This window comes from Triticum aestivum, chromosome 3A (assembly GCF_018294505.1).
Source record: "Triticum aestivum cultivar Chinese Spring chromosome 3A, IWGSC CS RefSeq v2.1, whole genome shotgun sequence".
Classification (NCBI taxonomy): Eukaryota; Viridiplantae; Streptophyta; class Magnoliopsida; order Poales; family Poaceae; genus Triticum; species Triticum aestivum.
In genome coordinates this window covers 283,883,124-283,888,114 of record NC_057800.1, presented here as the reverse complement: position 1 = coordinate 283,888,114, position 4,991 = coordinate 283,883,124, and positions in this window count along the sequence as shown.

Here is a 4,991-nt window from a genome sequence, read left to right as displayed (position 1 = left end):
TCTGGGCTCGGGAGCTGCTCACATTGGGCCTGCAGGCGCGCGCGGAGCTGGGCCTCGCGGGCGAAGGGAGCTGGGACTGCGCCTTGGTGCTGGGCCGAACTTGCTGGAGGAAGCTCTGGGCCGGGGCGAGGGAAGATGAGGCCCACGCGCGGTCGCTGTGGCATCATGCCCGGTCAACGCGAGGGCGGCCCGAGTGAACAGAGGCAGAGGCGTTCTCCTCCCTGTTCGAGCAAAGCAGTCAACGGCACGGCGTTGCTCGTCCTTCTCTGGAGCAGGGACGAGGCGGATGCAGGCGAGCGAGGCAGCGGAGCTTGGCGCGCGGCTTCGATGGTCGGCCGACGATGCTTGGCACAGAGGAAGGAGGTCCGATGGGGCCCGAGGGCATAGGGCGTCGGGGTGGCCTGGTCCGGTCGCAGGAGATCGCCGGGGTCCCTTTCCCTGCCGGATCAAAGCTGAGGCGAGCCGGTGGACATGGAGCTCCATGGCACGGGTGCTGCAGATGGCGGGGTTGAGGAGGAACCCGGGCGCCATGGACGCCATGTGAGGGAGATCGAGGAAGCAGCTGCAACGGGAGGCGGTGACGCGAGGTGGTTGAGAAGGCTGGCGTTGGGGAAGAACTCGAGGCCATCCATGGAGTCGGGTGCTCTCCTGTTCATACCTGGTACAGAGACAGAGAGGGAGTTGAGAGAGAGGAGGAGAAGGAAACGGGAAGGAGGAAGGGGAGCAGAAGAGGTCGGTCCTGGCAGCGGTGGTCTCCGACGAAGCTGGCCGGCGACGAGGTAAGGCGGAGGCGCTCGGGAGGAGCTCGTCTCCCTGGTCGACGAAGGAGAGCGAGGAGGAAGAGGATCGATGGGCTTGGGTGGATCGAGGGGAAGCAGAGGCTGGCGCTGGTTGGCTGGATTGGATCGGGGAAAAGAAGCTGGTTGGTGGAAGGATCCCGAGGGGGATTTGGTGGAATGGCGGCGGCGGCTGGGAGGATGGGACATCTCTCCTCAAATTTAGGGTTGGACTATATATATAAACATTAAGTGGATTAGGTTAGGGGCTACCTCATCCCTACGATCGTAATAGGACGGTCGCGAATAAAATAGTTAGGGAGCCCAATTAACAAAACAGAGATGTTTTGTAGATGTTTGGGGATGATCCGGACACAACGGTGGCGACACCTCGGGTCGGGTCCGGGACAACTTTCAGACGCTCATGTGAGGGGTTCGATGCACTGTGCAGAGAGGGTTTCGGACCGTGCAGTCGCATCGGACAACTCCGGAAGCGAAGAGGGGACGGAGGATGGACTAGGTGGGCTGTGCCGAGACTGCGAGGGGGAGAAGAGAGAGAGAGAGGGCCCGGCATCTGTTTCCGGAGACCGAAAACGTCCGATGTTAGACCGGCTATAATGCCGCTATAGTTATCCGTTGGGGCATCAAACGATCTCCGAATGCGATGAAACTTGACAAACGGTCTATCTACACTATAATAAGACCACACGTCAACTCTCATCCCATTCCGAGAACATTTTCCGGCCACTTATAAAATAATATTTCGGACATGCCGCGGGCGCGTGCAAGTGTGTCTGGGCTCAGAACAGAAACAGAGAGAATGAGGAGGCCGGGATGGATGCAAGTTTTGAAAACATGATGATGCAATGCACATGATGACATGATGAAATGCAACACGCAAGCAAATGACATGGCAACGCCGGCGAACAACTAGAAGACACCTGGCACATCGGTCTCGGGGCGTCACAAGCCGCTCATCTTTGAACTTAACTATAGAAACTGAATTTAACTGTTGAAACTAAACTTAAGTGTTGAAACTGAATTTTGCTGTCGAAACTGAACAAACTAGTAGCAGAAAAGCAGCAGCAGGAGCGCGTGCGAGAGCTGGGGCAGCTGGCCGTGTAGCACTTCATCTTCAACCTCCACCCCCCTGAGCCGCTAGCCACCACGGGCCAAACCGCCGCCCCCCGCCGCCCGCGGCTGGTGGTGCGCCGCTCCACCCACCTCGAAACCAATCCCCACCACTGGTCCGCCGCTGCCCCTGCCATCCCTCTAGCCCCCCATGCCGAGCTTTTTCTCTGTTGATCCCCATGCCACCGCCCCACCACCGCCCCCACCCTGAACCCTAAGATAGATAGTGGGGTACCTCTCCGGCGAGCCCCTCTCCTTGCTGCGGCTAGTTCTTCCTTAACTCCGGTGAGCCCCCCACCCCCTGAAAATCGACTGACCCAAAAGTCGATTCAGTCAACTGAAGTGTAGCCAAATCGGAGTAGCATCACAAGCAAGAGCAAGAGCCGCAGCGCGAGCAAGAGCAAGACTAAGAGCAATAGCAAGAGCGGACCAGGTAGGGGACTGAGAGAAAGAGTAGAGCCGTGGTGCGAGAGAGAGGTAAAGCAGCAGCAGCTCCTACTGATGTGGATGTCGCTGCCGAGGGAGTGATGTTGTGGAGGAAGTGGCTAGCGACGCCACCATGGATGGAGCCACGCCATGTCGGCTTGGGACCGAGCACCGGCAGCACCGTGAGATATCAAGAAGAAAATGCAGTGATTAGTGTACAACCTCTATGGTGGCGCCGATTAGGCCTCAGGTTCATCTGAGGAATGGTGCAGGTGAATACAGTGGTGTGGGAATGGAGGTGGCGCGAAAGACGAGGGGAACATCGAGGCAGCTCCTTGGAGGTGGATGATAGGGTGGCTGAACCGGCGGGACGACGTGATCGACGATGGATCCTCATCCGGTACGGTTTATGAGGGACGCCGAGGTGTTTTTGTGGATGACGTCGTCGGGGAAGAGGCTCCGGTTAGGTAGCGGGCGGAGGAGGGTATGGGGCTTCGCCAGTTTTCGTAGCCTCAGTGTACGAATGGGTGGGCAGATGGGATGGGAGTGGGGAACCATGGCTTAGGGACACGCTTGTCCGAAATGTGGGGTAAGTTATGAAAGTACCCCCACCGATTTGAGCTAGGTGGTTCTTCTGGTTCAGGGGTATCATGGGCATTTCGCGTGTCGGGATTTCGCAGGAGATGGGAGTTTTCGCGCGCATTGTAATTTTGGGATAGCAAGGCGCGAGTTGTGATGGAGGGAGTTTTTGGAGCACAACGAGACAAAGATATATCTCTAATATTTCGTGGTAACAAGGCGCGGGTTGACACTTCCGGGCAAGCCTAACGTGTACTGTATCAAATCAATTCGCACTTCCGTCGATGAAAAAACAAAAAGAAATCAATTTGCACCACACAAGAGAGTCTAGTCCCGTGTACTGTACCAAATTAATTCGCACTACAAATGCCATTCAAAACCTTGAATTCATGGTATGTTCAATTTAAATATTTCTCTACGTGCATAATGCATGCAACATGCTACTCAAATGAACGTTTTAGTTCATGCCAAACGTATATACTACCACTTCAATATGAACTAAATTTGAATTGGGTTCTCTATTTGAATAAGATCTACAATAATTATTATTGTGAAGTCAAACCATTTGAAGTCGTTTCTCTATTTTAATAAGATCTAAAATCATCATTATTGTCAAGTTAAACCATCGTTTGTGTATTATCTTCACAGCACACCACATGATTACTGTTGAGCTTGATATGAACTATGTGTACTATATGAACTCAAACTTGATTTTTTGAATCCACTTTATGTTTATTTCAAATCACAGTACATTTCAAGATCTAGCTAGATCTTCATAATCTAAACCATGTCTCATATGTATAATGTTTTTTTCACATAATGTATGGTGCCCCGCCCCCTACGCCTACAAGTATTTAGATGTGAGTTGCAAACGCCACACATTACCACAAATTCAAATAAAATTTGAAATTGTTTGATATATAGTATTATTTGGATTGTTCGATATTTAGTTGTAAGCTGCAAATGCCACACATTATCACAAATTCAAATAAAATGTGAGATGGTTCGATGTATAGTATGGTTTAGATTGTTCGACATCTAGCTGTGAGTTGCAAACGCCATGCATTATCACATTATTGTATAACCTGTGCAAAACCACAACACGCGTATCACCGCTATATTCATGCATGCATGTCTTTATAACACTATGATCTCCTATTGAAATATATGAATCCACTTTCATATCAAATTATGATCTTTATTAGTCTCTTACACCCACACAATCCTCTAACCTTTGTAGCTAGCACTAACTTTCTATCATGCATGCACACGCCCTCCTCGCCCTACCCCTCCCTCAGCATTCTATCCATCGCGCACATTCATTTTTTTCTTTAGGTTGTTCTCCCACAGTCTCCACAACTAATTTCTGACACACACCGATTGATAACCTCTCCAGCGATGTCTGCCTACAACATACACACGCACCTTCCATCTCTTCCTTTCTGTGTCCATGCCCTGTGTCTCTCATATGGTCCCACACACGTGTAAACTCTCACCCCTCTTTTCATCGATCTCACAATCGCACACTCCTCCCCCTATCAAGCTAGTAGCTCGGCCTCTCGCACCACCTCCTAGCTCCATTCTCTCTGTCTATCTGTCTCGCTGGGCCTTATTTGCCTCTAACAAATGGATGTACACCAACCAATCTCCCGCTATGCATATATCTAGCTAGGTCCTTATAACTCGTTTTCCCCCATGCGTCGATCAATCTACCTCATTAGTTATGTCTCTCCCATCCTCCGACAAACAACAATTGATCTACCGTTCTAGTTAGGTTTGCTTACCAAACACATGGTTCCCCTTCATCATCCATGCATGTGTCCCGACACATCTATCACGCACAGGCACGCGCAAAAACACATTTCCAATCTTATTGATAATATTGCAGTTCTACCCTCAGTTTGTCAAGTACGCCTCTCCCACCATCTTCAAGAAGCAACTCCATCACCCACCCAACACTCTGCCCCTCTCGCTCCCTCCCTCCCTCCCTCTCTCTCTCCTCTCTCTCTCTCTCTCTCTCTCTCTGTCCCAACCTATTTCTCGTCCTTTAGTTATCCATGGATGTCGACCGATCTCCCT